The 15,016-nt window shown below is 41.1% G+C and overlaps 1 long non-coding RNA gene across 2 annotated transcripts in view; it reads left to right on the top strand.

Moving 5' to 3' along the window:
- LOC132431729 (uncharacterized) overlaps positions 1 to 15,016 on the top strand; it is a 77,725-nt gene that overhangs the window by 45,994 nt on the left and 16,715 nt on the right. The window lies entirely within an intron of this gene.

The following is a 15,016-nucleotide window of genomic DNA, read 5'->3' as shown; positions in this document are numbered from 1 at the left end:
TCGTCTATCTATTTACCAGTTGACTGACATCAGAGCTGGCTCCACTTTTTGGTAAATAATGTTGCTTTAAATGTTCACATATAAGTCTTTACATGGGTGTATATTTTCCTTTCTTTGGGGATATCTAAGAGGGTATTTACTGGGTTATGTGGTAACTCTATGTTTAGCTTTTTAAGAAAACATCAAACCGTTTTTAAAGTGGCTGTACGATTTTACATTCTCACCAGCAATGTATGAGGATTCTAGTTTCTTCACATCCCCACCAACGCTTGTTACTGTCTCGGTGATTATAGCCGTCCTTGTGTGTGTGAAGTAGTATCACATTGTGGCTTTTGTTTGCATTTCCCCAATGCCTAATGATGTTGAGCATCTTTTCCTGTGATGATTAGCCATATATATAGAGAGAGCTAATGTATATATATCTTATTTGGTGAAATGTCTGTTCCTATCTTTTGCCTGTTTTTAACTGGGTTATTTGTCTTCTCATTGTTCTTTATATATTCTGGATATAAGTCCTTTATCAGATATGTACTTTTGAAATGTTTTCTCCCAGTTTGTGGCTTCTTTTTTCATTTTCTTAACAATATCTTTTGAAGTACAAAGCTTTTAATTTTGAAGCAGTCCAATTTCTCAGTTTTTTCCTTTATAGAGCATGCTTTTGGTTTCTTAAAACTCTTTACCTAAGCCAAGATTACAAAGATTTTTTTCTATGTTTTTATCTAAAAGTTCTATAGTTTTAGCTCTTGCATTTAAGTTTGTGATCCATTTGAGTAAATTGTTGTGTATGGTATGAGGTAAGGGTCTAAATCATCTTTTTGGGTGTGGACATCCAATCATCCCAGCACTATTTATTGAAAAAAAAATCCATTCCCCATTGACTTATCTTTCCACCTTTGTCTAAAATCAATTGATCATACATTTAACAGTTTATTTCCAGATTATCAATTCTGTTCCATGTATCCCTATATGTATCCTTATGTCCAGGGCCACATTGTCTTGGGATTTTATTATAATCAGGATTTGTAAAAGGTCCCCAGGTAACTGTAATGGATAGCAAAGTTTGGAGATCATTATGATAAAAAATAATTTGAGGGGCAGGGTGAGGAGGCCACTTACGATAAGGTGGTCAGAGGAAGGCCTTTCTGGAGCAGTAATGTTTCAGTCAGACCTTAAAGATGAGAAGAAAACAGCTATGAGATGAGCTGAGGGAAGAGTATCCATGAGCCATACTCCAGGAGGCACTTTGCCAGGCCAGGCTGGTGATGGTTGCAGTCCGGCTGAGAGGCTGTGATAACTCCCAAGGTCCTGGCCCGTGAAGCCCCAAGTTCCCAACTCTGCATAATCAGCCAACACTTCATTCCTCCATTGATTTTCAAAATTGGGATGGGTGTAACCTCCTTGAATTACTCAAGAATATAGCACAGTATATTCCACAGAGTAAGTTAAGGGTATAGCATTCCCTTATTCATTCATTCACCCATTCATTCAGTAAATACTCATGGAGTATCTCCTGCATGCAGAGCCATATACTAAGCACTAGGGTGTAATGATGAGTGAAACAAAGTCTTTGCTTCATAGAATTGGCAGAGCACCTCCCTAGAACATCAGTTACAAACACACACACACACACACACACACACACACACACACACGAGTTGTGAGATTTGAGCACAATGGTGGCAAAGGAAGAAATTGGCACGCAGCATCTGTATAACTGTTGGACTCCTGCATTTCTTCTAAAGAGACAGAAATAGATATACATACTCTCAAAAGGACCCAGTCTAACTGCCTCATGTATGATACAATTCTTTATCCCTTGGCTGCAAATCCCCCTTCTTTGCGCTGCTTTGTGATACTGGTGCTAGACCCTGTAAACATTTCCCTTTGCTGACCAGCAGAATGTTAGCTTTTGTCAAAACTGAACAGTAGAATGATCCTTCAAGGCTCTAGAGGCAGGAAGACCTCCCTTCAGAGTTTCAGTCTCCTATTATTTATTATGCAGTGTGGAACCTGAGTGATGTGTACAGACCAGCTCCAGTGGAGCCCCCAGGCCAAGGCTCTCACCCCTGACTGCCCAGACCTGACAGTGGCAGGCCACTTCCAGAGGCCAGTACAGATCTCTGCCCTCTGGCAAGTTTCTTCTCCATCAGCCGACTGCACGCTTTCTGGTAGGTGCACCCTCTTCAAAGGGGTTTGCATTTTGCCTTGTGGGCGGAGACATTGCCTTGTGTGCACTTTGGGGGCATCTGGCCTTTTTTCTTTCTTTTTTGATCCCCAGTCCCTCCAGCCCTTCTTGGCATCCTCCACATTGGGGGATGTGCTGCTCTCCCTGCCTGTGAGGGAGGCTGGGGCTGCCGGGCCTTCTTCTTCCACCAGCCCCTTCTTCTTCCTCGCTGCCCACGCTTCCTCAGCCCAGAGTGAGGAGCCACTCTTTGCACCTCCTGCTTCTGGGCCTCTTAGAATCTCTTTACCCTTTTTTTTGTAGTTAATGATCTTCTCCTAGTTTACACTTTTTACATTAAAATGTTTCTTTTCAATTAGCCAGTGATGTTTCTATCTTCCAACTGGTCCCTGACTTGACAGAGCCCAAAATTAAGAAAATCATTCCGTTTCATTTGAGCTCCAGCAGTAAGATACATTGAATGGCGCCTTCAGATTGGGAGGAGAAAAAAAAAGAAAACAGATCGCTTCACTTTTTGAAACCCTGGACTAATTTCACAACCCTGTGTCATACAAGGAGCCCATGACCAATCCACGTTTCCCTAGGCTTTGCAACTCTACCACTCTGTGCCAGAGGTGGTTAAAAATTGATGCTGCCACTCCAGAGAGCATATTTCATTTTCCTCCCAACTCAGGTTTGCTTCAAGTTTGAGGAAATGGTTGGAATGGATAGAAAAAGGTCCAAAGCAGCATCTTAGCCCCTGGGATTTGTAAATAGAAAAGTGTTCATAGCAAACTTAGTAATATGGTGGCGCTTCATGCCCCAAGACTGTATCTTAGAGCTGGTATGACGTAGAATGGAAAATTTGGGGGCGTCTGGCCTTTTAAATGTGTGCATTTTCCCCTCTTGTTTATTTGTGAAGGAAGCAATACGGCACAGTGTTTTAAGCATACAGAGTCTAGAGGCCAGTCGCCTAGTTAAATCCTGGCTCAGCTGCTTTTTTTGTGATCTTTCTTGGCCGAGTTACTCCACATGTCTCAGTTTCCTCATCTGTAAAATGGGGACAATAATAGGACCTATATCATAAAAGGCTGTTGTGAGGATTGAATGAGTTAGTACATAGGAAGTGCTTACATGAGTACCTGGTGCATCGTATGGGCTGTAAGTATTAGCTACCATGACACAGTGGTGATGGTAATGATGACCAGGTAAATGCTAGAAGAGATAAACATGAAGAAGAAATGCTATGAACACTTATTAAATATTGTGTTCCGTGTATTTACTTGCCAAATCTCACTTAACCCTCTAATATAGATGGTTTTTATTTTGTAGATGAGGAAGCTGAGGCTTAAACAGGTTAAGCCCCAAATCATAGTTAGCCAACTGCAGAGCCCAGTTGGGGTTAGGGTTAGGGATTTCACATGTCTCCCTGGCCCTGGATAGTTTCAGTGCTTCCATTTCACAGATCTTCTTTTCCCTGCCTATCTTTCCAGCCTTGGGTCACACCAAGCTCCTGCATGTTTTCTTGAGAGTAGAGAGTCCTGGATCATGATCGCTCCCACCTCAGGACCTTGCTCTATGGCGACCCCTTTGCCGGGGAAGTTCCTTCTCCTCCTTCTCACCGAATTAACCTCTCATCAAGTCCTGTCCCACTTGACGCTGTTCATGATGGTGGATTTTGTTCACGATGCTAGGGCGCCTGCCTCCCAATCCAGGTGCCCTGGCGTGGACTGGTCTGCCTGGCAGAAGGTATGCCTTTTTCTAATTCTTACAAGTTTACTTGTGACACTGTGAGTCCACAGGGCAAACACACTGGAGCCAGAGCCTTTTCCTAATTCACACTAAGGTTCCATGCCCCTGTTATGAGGTCTCATAGCATCACTGACCTTGCCTTTATAGTACTTACCACTGTTGTAATTTTTCCAGCTTTTTATTATTAAAAAATCAAGCCCATACAGAAATTGAAAGACTAATACAAGGTACATGCTTACATTAAATACCTAGATTCCACTATCGTTAACATTTTTCATTTATTTTTGCTGTCTATATACCTACTTAACTTCATTAAAATTTCGTCAAAGAAGAACACCTACAAAAAAAATGCACTAATTCTAGGCGTACAGACTGATGAATGTTCGCAAAGTGAACGCACCTGTTGTGGGGTCACCACTCTGACCCTAATCTGGGTGAACCGCTGCATAGGTAGGGAATCTGCAGGGCAAAGGGATGTGCACATTCCGTGCTCTTGCCTCTTCTGAGAACCTGGAATTCCAGGTTTTCTGCCCAAATGACCCTGAGTCCACCTTCAGGTCCTGTTTGGTCCTCTTCCCCAGGTCTTTTTCCCAGACCACATCCCACTAGACCTAGCTGATAGCTTAGGGGTTGCTTTTTACTAGAGATGAGAAGAGAGCTTGAACATACAGGATGGGATGTCCAAACACGTTTATGAAAGGTCCCTTTATAGTGTGGGATGAAGCCACGTGTGGGCCTCCAGTTGTTCTCCTGTCCCAGGCCCCGCAAATGTTACAGGTAGGCCTGCTCCTTGAATTCTCAGCGTTTACGGGACATCATGTTCCCCTTCATTCATTCATCCTATTACTCATTCTTCCATCCATTCAGCCAGTATTTACTGACCGTAAGCTGTGCGAGGCACTGGGGCCCAGGTTATACAGCAAAGAGCTCTAAGCATCACAGGCAGAGCTGACACACAAGTCCAGGAAATGTGGCTTCAGATCCACACTTGACCACAATGCTATTACTGTAGAATATTGAACCACAGAAAGTGGGTAACAAATAATACATTGTTTTATTCTCTTCTCTATACTTTTAGCTTTGCTTACTTCCATCCCTGCCCAAACTATCTGTTCACTAGCAGAGGCACTAGGCATACACATTGGAAAACCCACATAGAGAACAGCATCCAGGTCAGATGCTATGTGAGCACACACACAAGAAGAACCACCGGGGAGCAGAAGGTGGGGCAGGGAGGCTGGGGGGATCTGAAGACATGGGTCTTTGGTGGAGTCTGAAAGGAGGTGAGATGTGGAGCAGCAGAGAAAAGCAAAGAGCAAGCTCCTGGGCAGAGAGGTGGCATCCACACTTCCGGGCGGCCCGACACCCACTCAGTGAGTCAAGCTCAGCACAGTGGATAAAGTCTATATGAGCCTCCCCTTCCTTTCTCCAGGATGATTGCTGAGCCCTGCATGCCCACTTCCCCCTTCTTGCCAAGGCCCTGTAAGTAGCAAGCAAGGAGCTTTTTGCAATATTTCCTCAAGGGGAAAGTTAGGAAAGAAAAATTGCCATTCCCTGGGCTTCCAACCACTGGCTTCCACCACCAGCCTCTTCAACCCTCTACTACTCAGCGTATGTACAAAGCACAGCAAGATTTGCAGCCTTGTCTGTGGCCTCTTTGAATACATATTTTTACCGTCTGTGGGGGGATGATTCTTCAACTGGTCACCCTTCCTTCAGCTGGGAGGCCTGAAAGAGGAGGTGGTGCAGGCGGACACTTGGAATGATTTCCTCCAGCCCAAGTGTGAGTCCAAAATGTTTTCATCAGAGACCATTTAAACAGGACCTCACAGCCCACATCTCTTGCCCAGTCCCACTTGTTAATGGAAAAATAACTCTTTGCAAACAGAGAATTGGCAAGGAACAAAATGCTGAAAACTATATCAAATGGTAGTCATCCTTCATCATTCCCTTCCCGTAAGTGGATGAGAACAAACTTGTTATTGAGCATATACTTTAAAATCCTTCCCAGCTGTATTATTTTTCCACATAAGCCAGCGGCAGATGCTATGGGTGTCCCACCCGTATCCACTTGCTTTTACAACTTGATTGCATACCTCCAGGTCTTCCAACTCCCTGCACCTGCATTTCTTCCCCTGAGAGATTTTCTGGCCACCACCCAGCAGCTGGAAATGCACCAGTAGTCCTCAATGAGTTTCTAATGGTAGTTGACTTATGGATACCCCAGCTCCGCATCCTTGTGTGGGATGGCTCTGAGACGTGGGGTCTATGCTGACCCCCCCAGAGTTCTCCCAGAGGGTTAAGCTTCACTTCCCCATGATAATAACAGTTTGACAACACACCCTTTGTTGCCTTCCTTCCCTTCCCTGTCTCACTTCCACCTCCCCTACAGTGCTTCCTAGAATCACCTCCCAGGGAAACTACTTCCACTCAAATCCTTGTCTCAGGGTCTAGTTCTAAGGATCCCACACCTAGAATCTTTGTTCAGCTTTTTACGTTAGGGAAGCAAGGCACTACAACTTGAAGAAGGTCCTTTTAAGTAGGAGAAAAAGCAATGAAACTGTTTTCCCTTCGAGCAAATGTTAGGGAATTATGCTTGCTTTAATTTGGAACTAATTGCGCATAAATCTATTTCGATTGTGTCCAAGTTAAGACCGTTTTAGTTCTAAGTAATACAAGACCCACTTAAGCTAGATTACATTTTTGAAAGGAGAAGTGAGGGGCTTTAATCATAAAGACCCTGAGATGTCTCTCAAGGCCAGGAATGTACCTGAGGCAGAGGGACGAATTGGAACTAGGAAGTGAACAGCCATCTTGCTCTTCCTCTGGAGCTGCAAGTTCTCTTACTTTTACTTCATTTTGCACATCTGCTTCTTCTCTTTCTGTGGACTGGCTTGTCCCACTCCATTGTATCCATGGACAAAACTTCTGAATTTTCCTATTTTCTTTTCTACCATGGAGCTAATTCAGAATTCCTAGGAGAGAGTCCTGATTGGCTCACCTTGAGTCAGATGTCATCTCTGATCTAATCAGAGGTGGTAAGCAAACTGGGTTAGGGGAGAGGGTGTTAACACATACCTGCTGGAGTGTATGCTTCTGGAGAGCTCAAAGAAGATGGCTGAGGTCTGGCGATACCCCAGAAGAGTGTTATGCAAGATTGGAAGCAGAGAAAGATAAGAAAAACGTTTTTTAATTGAAAACCTTTGGTTTTCTGCATTTGGTCCTCACCTATTTGGACATTTGAAAGATGCCATTTAGTTCCAAGAGGGCAAATTTTTTCTTTTTTAACATCTTTATTGGAGTATAACTGCTTTACAACAGCGTGTTAGTTTCTGCTTTATAACAAAGTGAATCAGCTATACATATACATATATCCCCATATCTCCTCCCTCTTGCGTCTCCCTCCCTCCCTCCCTATCTCACCCCTCTAGGTGGTCACAGAGCACCGAGCTGATCTCCCTGTGCTATGCAGCTGCTTCCCACTAGCTATCTGTTTTACATTTGATAGTGTATATATGTCCATGCCACTCTCTCACTTCGTCCCAGCTTACCCTTCCCCCTCCCCGTGTCCTCAAGTCCATTCTCTACGTCTGCGTCTTTATTCCTGTCCTGCCCCTAGGTTCTTCAGAACCAATTTTTTTTTTTAGATTCCATATATATGTGTTAGCATATGGTATTTGTTTTTCTCTTTCTGACTTACTTCACTCCGTATGACAGTCTCTAGGTCCATCCACCTCACTACAAATAATTCAATTTCGTTTCTTTTTATGGCTGAGTAATATTCCATTGTATACATGTGCCACATCTTCTTTATCTATTCATCTGTCGACGGACACTTAGGTTGCTTCCATGTCCTGGCTATTGTAAATAGAGCTGCAGTGAACATTGTGGTACATGACCAAGAGGGCAAATTGTGCATATAGTATGCAATGCAAAAATGCCCCTACTCATGAATACCATGCCAAAGGTCACTCAACTAAAACATGTTCTTACAGTCAGCGAGCTAAAAAAAAAAAGTGGTTTCTAAAGTGCTTTCACCTGGGGAAAGGAGCAAAAATGTGGAATCTATCCATTCCATTTCCAATGTATAGTACTGTGTAGATACGGCAGGAATGCTGCCCCACTTTGGATGACCTTGGGAGCTAAACTTTCTGTATGTATTATTTTTTACTTCAAGCAGACCTGGGTTTGAGTGCCAGCTCTGCCAATTTCTAGCTATTTAATTTCTGAAAACCTTACATTCCTTATCTGTAAGATGGGGGTATCAATTTGATAAAGTATTAATTGATAAACTGCCTGGCACATCGGGAGGGGTATAGGAGTACAATAAATGTTAACTATGAATGTTGTTGTTGTTATTGTTACTAATCCACCATCCATGTAACATTTCTCACTAAAATATAGCATTTCTCATCAAGAGGGTAGTGAAAACTTCTGAGAGTCAGTGAAATGGTGGAAATGATGAGTTCCAGGGACTTTCAGCCTCAGTCAAATTCTAGTTCTGACGTTTATTACCTGTGTGTTAACTTCTCTCTGCCTCAATTTTCTGATCTGTAAAATGGGGATTAATCATCCCAGTAACTACCTCTTATGGTTATAGTTAGGATTAGATGAGATGTAAAGTGCTTAAGGCAATGCCTGGTGCAGAGTAAGTACTCAATACATGAGAGCTGGTAATACTGTTAGTATGAGTCACAGCTGTAGGAAGTGTTCTTGTTGGAAATCTGCTTTTTAGTCTGCCGGTGAGATGAGTTGAGGAGGGAGTCTTTATAGAAATGTACATAGATCCTCATAATTCACACATGATCTGTCACTAGCCCTATCTCAGTTGAAAGGATATCTCAGTAGAATTAGATTAATATCCCAGTTATTAGTGGTGAAGCTTGGTGTCAAAAATCATATTTATTCCTCAAGGCAAAAATAAGCCTGCTCTGTATATGAGGCCACTGGTCATAGGCCAGATTTGCTCATTCAGTATGAAATATTCCAGACCAACAGATTCATAAGTATATATTACAGCCCAAGTTTACTGATAGTAAGAAAAACTCATTTAGGTCTATTTTTGTACATTAGGCAAGCCACTGCTTTAAATACTAACATGTCTGCTTTTTGAATTGAATTCACATTTATTTCTGCGATTCTGATAAACTGCTGTCCTTAGTTGCAAACCCTTGACTCCACTGCCATCATCACGTTTGCAGCACTGACCCTGGGTACAGAGCCCTGGGCTTCTCACTGTACAGTTACCTGGAAATCTGTTTTCCAGGTGATTGCGATGCACACTCAGGTTGGAGGACCCCAGGGGTAATGGACATGTGGTGAACTGTAGATTCATTCCACTGGGTTTTGAATCCCAATGCTACAACTCTTTAGCTGTGTAAACTTAGTAAGTTACTTCATCACCATACCTCTGTCTCTTCTTTTATAATGCAGGGCAATAATAGTTCCTCCTTTTTTAACATTTATTTATTTTATTTATTTATTTTGCCTGTGCCGGGTCTTAGTTGCGATACTCAGGATCTTTATCTTTGGCATGTGGACTCTTAGTTGCAGCGTGTGGGATCTAGTTCCCCGACCAGGGATCGAACCCGGGTCCCCTGCATTGGGAGCACGGAGTCTTACCCACTGGACCACCAGGGAAGTCCCTATAGTTCCTCCTTCATCAGATTGTTGTAATATTTAAATGAGATAATACATGTAAACCACTTAGTATCTGGCATACAATAAGCACTCAAAAAATGTCTGTTGTCATGACTACAGTAATCCCATTTCACAGATGAGGAAGTTGAAGATAAGAAGATGAGGGGGGTAAGAAGATTTCACTGACTGAACTGACATTTAAATTAGGGCTTATGACCCCAAAGTCCTCACCGCATTCTGAAAACAGATCAGATGATATCAGGAAGGGTTGAGATGGGGACCATACCCCCAAACAGGATTGACCAAATTCAGTTTTCCGGTGTTTTCTAAGTGATCTCACTCAGTGAAAACAACTCTTGGCTTGGGTACCAGTCAAAAGAAGAGTCTAGCTTTAAGTGTTGCTACTTACCTAGTTATTCTCTCTACCAGCCTGTGCTCAGTGAACCCTTTCCAAGAGCCCCACCTCATCTGGGAGGCTGAGAGCAATAAAGAGTCTGTGTGCTCAGTTCACACAAGCAATAGAATTTTTAAAGTTTCCTCTATAACCTTTGAAAATCTTTAGAAAAACAGGTGAGGGGCCTGAAAGAAAGGCAAACATGGGAGTAATAAGAAAATCTATCTCCTCAAGCCATCCTGAAGATTAACTGAGATCATGTCTACAGAGTGTTTCTAGGTACAGTGACTGGCAGTTACTAAGTAGTTAATAACTGACAGCTTTGCATGAAGGAACGCAGTCAAACCAGCCAGAAAAAAATGTCCTTCTCTAACTCAGAAAAGGCTTATTTCATTCTACGTGGGATGATAAAATTCCTTTAAAGGGCAAAATCAGCACCCAGTATATGACCCTTTAAGACTGAGGCCCATGGCAGGTGCCAACTTCCACCTTTCAGCAAAGGCCAAACTGCCCTTAACTCAGGTGCTGACCATGGGGCAGGGAAACTGCCAGGCCACTCACCTTGACATTAGGATTCCTCATATTTTAGTGGATTTAATCAGCAGCTTTCTTTTTCAGTAACTAAAATCTGCATTCAGTGTGGCATCTCCTTTGCTGTGGTTTCTGCCATCCACACTGTGATGAGAAGTTTTTCTTGAGGGCCCTTCTAGGCAAGCAAATGTCTGGTTTTATCGACAGGGTCTCCCAGACCTGCGTTCAGGTCCTTTCTTCAACTTAATAAGCTGTGTGCTCTTCAGCAAGGTGCTTGACCTCCCCAACTCCTCATCTTCTTGTCTGAAAAAGGAAGATAATGATAATGATACATACTTCAGGGTTGTCAAGGTTAAAAAAATAATGAACTGAGAGATGAGAGGTTTCTCAGAGCGCCAGCTCCTTGTAAATACTAGGTAAAAGGTGATCGTTATTATTGTTTTAATTGGTATTATTTCTGCTTCTGGTACAACTATATTTTAAATTTTCTTATAGATGAGGAAACAGAGGTGAAATGGAGATAGTAAGAGAATCTACCATTTGGAGTTAATGGAAGGAATAGTATAGATGCACACTCTGTTGAACTTCTTAAGTGAATGTTCATTATAAACAATAGCTAGGGAACAGACACCAAAAACAATGGGAACTACGAACCTGCAGCCTGCAAAAAGGAGACCCCAAACACAGTAAGTTAAGCAAAATGAGAACACAGAAAAACACACAGCAGATGAAGGAGCAAGGTAAAAACCCACCAGACCTAACAAATGAAGAGGAAATATGCAGTCTACCTGAAAAAGAATTCAGAATAATGACAGTAAAGATGATCCAGGGGGCTTCCCTGGTGGCGCAGTGGTTGAGAGTCCGCCTGCCGATGCAGGGGACACGGGTTCGTGCCCCGGTCCGGGAAGATCCCACGTGCCGCGGAGTGGCTGGGCCCGTGAGCCATGGCCGCTGAGTCTGCGCGTCTGGACAGCGGGAGAGGCCACAGCAGTGAGAGGCCCGCGTACCGCAAAAAAAAAAAAAAAAAAGATGATCCAAAATCTTGGAAATAGAATAGAGAAAATTAAAAAAACATTTAACAGGGACGTAGAAGAACTAAAGAGCAAACAAACAATGATGAACAACACAATAAATGAAATTAAAAATTCTCTAGGAGAGATCAATAGCAGAAGAACAGATAAGTGACCTAGAAGATAAAATAGTGGAAGTAACTGCTGCAGAGCAGAATAAAGAAAAAAGAATGAAAAAAACTGAGGACAGTCTCAGAGACCTCTGCAACAACATTAAACGCACCAACATTCGAATTATAGGGGTCCCAGAAGAGGAAGAGAAAAAGAAAGGGACTGAGAAAATATTTGAAGAGATTATAGTTGAAAACTTCCCTAATATGGGAAAGGATATAGTCAATCAAGTCCAGGAAGTGCAGAGAGTACCATACAAGATAAATCCAAGGAGAAACACGCCAATACACATATTAATCAAACTATCAAAAATTAAATACAAAGAAAACATATTAAAAGCAGCAAGGGAAAAATAACACACAAGGGAATCCCCATAAGGTTAACAGCTGATCTTTCAGCAGAAACTCTGCAAGCCAGAAGTGACAGGACATATTTAAGTGATGAAGGAGAAAAACCTAAAACCAAGATTACTCTACCCAGCAAGGATCTCATTCAGACTCGATGGAGAAATTAAAACCTTTACAGACAAGCAAAAGCTAAGAGAATTCAGCACCACCAAACCAGATTTACAACAAATGCTAAAGGAACTTCTCTAGGCAGGAGACACAAGAGAAGGAAAAGACCTACAATAACAAACTCAAAACAATTAAGAAAATGGGAATAGGAACATACATATTGATAATTACCTTAAATGTAAATGGATTAAATGCTCCAACCAAAAGACATAGACTGGCTGAATGGATACAAAAACAAGACCCATATATATGCTGTCTACAAGAGACCCACTTCAGACATAGGGACACATACAGACTGAAAGTGAGGGGATGGAAAATGATATTCCATGCAAATGGAAATCAAAAGAAAGCTGGAGTAGCAATTCTCATATCAGAGAAAATAGACTTTAAAATAAAGACTATTACAAGAGACAAAGAAGGACACTACATAATGATCAAGGGATCAATCCAAGAAGAAGATATAACAATTGTAAATATGTATGCACCCAACATAGGAGCACCTCAATACATAAGGCTAACAGCCATAAAAAGGGAAATCGACAGTAACACAATCATAGTAGGGGACTTTAACACCACACTTTCAACAATGGACAGATCATCCAAAATGAAAATAAATAAGGAAACACAAGCTTTAAATGATACATTAAACAAGATGGACTTAATTGATATTTATAGGACATTCCATCCAAAAACAACAGAGTACACATTCTTCTCAAGGGCTCATGGAACATTCTCCAGGATAGATCATATCTTGGGTCACAAATCAAGCCTTGGTAAATTTAAGAAAATTGAAATCGTATCAAGTATCTTTTCTGACCACAACGCTATGAGACTAGACATCAATTACAGGAAAAACTCTGTAAAATATACAAACACATGGAGGCTAAACAACACACTACTTAATAACCAAGAGATCATTGAAGAAATCAAAGAGGAAATCAAAAATACTTAGAAACAAATGACAGTGAAAACACGACAACCCAAAACCTATGGGATGCATCAAAAGACATTCTAAGAGGGAAGTTTATAGCAATACAATCCTACCTTAAGAAACAAGAAATATCTCAAATAAACAACCTAACCTTACACCTAAAGCAATTAGAGAAAGAAGAACAAAACCCCCCAAAGTTAGCAGAAGGAATGAAGTCATAAAGATCAGATCAGAAATAAATGAAAATGAAATGAAGAAAATGATAGCAAAGATCAATAAAACTAAAAGCTGGTTCTTTCAGAAGATAAACAAAATTGATAAACCATTAGCCAGACTTATCAAGAAAAAAAGAGAGAAGACTCAAATCAATAGAATTAGAAATGAAAAAGGAGAAGTAACAACTGATACTTCAGAAATACGAAGGATCATGAGAGATTACTACAAGCAACTCTATGCCAATAAAATGGACAACTTGGAAGAAATGGACAAATTCTTAGAAATGCACAACCTGCCAAGACTGAATCAGGAAGAAACAGAAAATATGAACAGACCAATCACAAGGACTGAAATTGAAACTGTGAATAAACATCTTCCAACAAACAAAAGCCCAGGACCAGATGGCTTCACAGGCGAATTCTATCAAACATTTAGAGAAGAAGTAACACCTATCCTTCTCAAACTCTTCCAAAATATAGCAGAGGGAGAAACACTCCCAAACTCATTCTACCAGGCCGCCATCACCCTGATACCAAAACCAGACAAAGCTTTCACAAAGAAAGAAAACTACAGGCCAATATCACTGATGAACATAGATACAAAAATCCTCAACAAAATACTAGCAAACAGAATCCAACAGCACATTAAAAGGTTCATACACCATGATCAAGTGGGGTTTATTCCAGGAATGCAAGGATTCTTCAATATACGCAAATCAATGTGATACACCATATTAACAAATTGAAGGAGAAAAACCATATGATCATCTCAATCGATGCAGAGAAAGCTTTCAACAAAATTCAACACTAATTTATGATAAAAACCCTGCAGAAAGTAGGCATAGAGGGAACTTTCCTCAACATAATAAAGGCCATATATGACAAACCCACAGCCAACATTGTCCTCAATGGTGAAAAACTGAAACCATTTCCACTAAGATCAGGAACAAGACAAGGTTGCCTACTCTCACCACTATTATTCCACATAGTTTTGGAAGTTTTAGCCACAGCAATCAGAGAAGAAAAAGAAATAAAATGAATCCAAGTCAGAAAAGAAGAAGTAAAGCTGTCATTGTTTGCAGATGACTTAATACTATACATAGAGAATCCTAAAGATGCTACCAGAAAACTACTAGAGCTAATCAATGAATTTGGTAAAGTAGCAGGATACAAAATTAATGCACAGAAATCTCTGGCATTCCTATACACTAATGATGAAAAATCTGAAAGTGAAATCAAGAAAACACTCCCATTTACCATTGCAACAAAAAGAGTAAAATATCTAGGAATAAACCTACCTAAAGAGATGAAAGACCTGTATGCAGAAAATTATAAGACACTGATGAAAGAAATTAAAGATGATACAAATAGACAGAGAGATATACCATGTTCTTGGAATGGAAGAATCAACATTGTGAAAATGACTATACTACCCAAAGCAATCTACAGATTCAGTGCAATCCCTATCAAACTACCACTGGCATTTTTCACAGAACTAGGACAAAAAAGTTCACAATTTGTATTCAAACGCAAAAGACCCTGAATAGCCAAAGCAATCTTGAGAAAGAAAAACGGAGCTAGAAGAATCAGGCTCCATGACTTCAGACTATACTACAAAGCTACAGTCATCAAGACAGTATGGTACTGGCACAAAAACAGAAATGTAGATCAATGGAACAGGATAGAAAGCCCAGAG

This window comes from Delphinus delphis, chromosome 10 (genome assembly GCF_949987515.2).
Source record: "Delphinus delphis chromosome 10, mDelDel1.2, whole genome shotgun sequence".
Lineage (NCBI taxonomy): Eukaryota > Metazoa > Chordata > Mammalia > Artiodactyla > Delphinidae > Delphinus > Delphinus delphis.
This window is presented reverse-complemented; position numbering and strand designations above follow the sequence as displayed.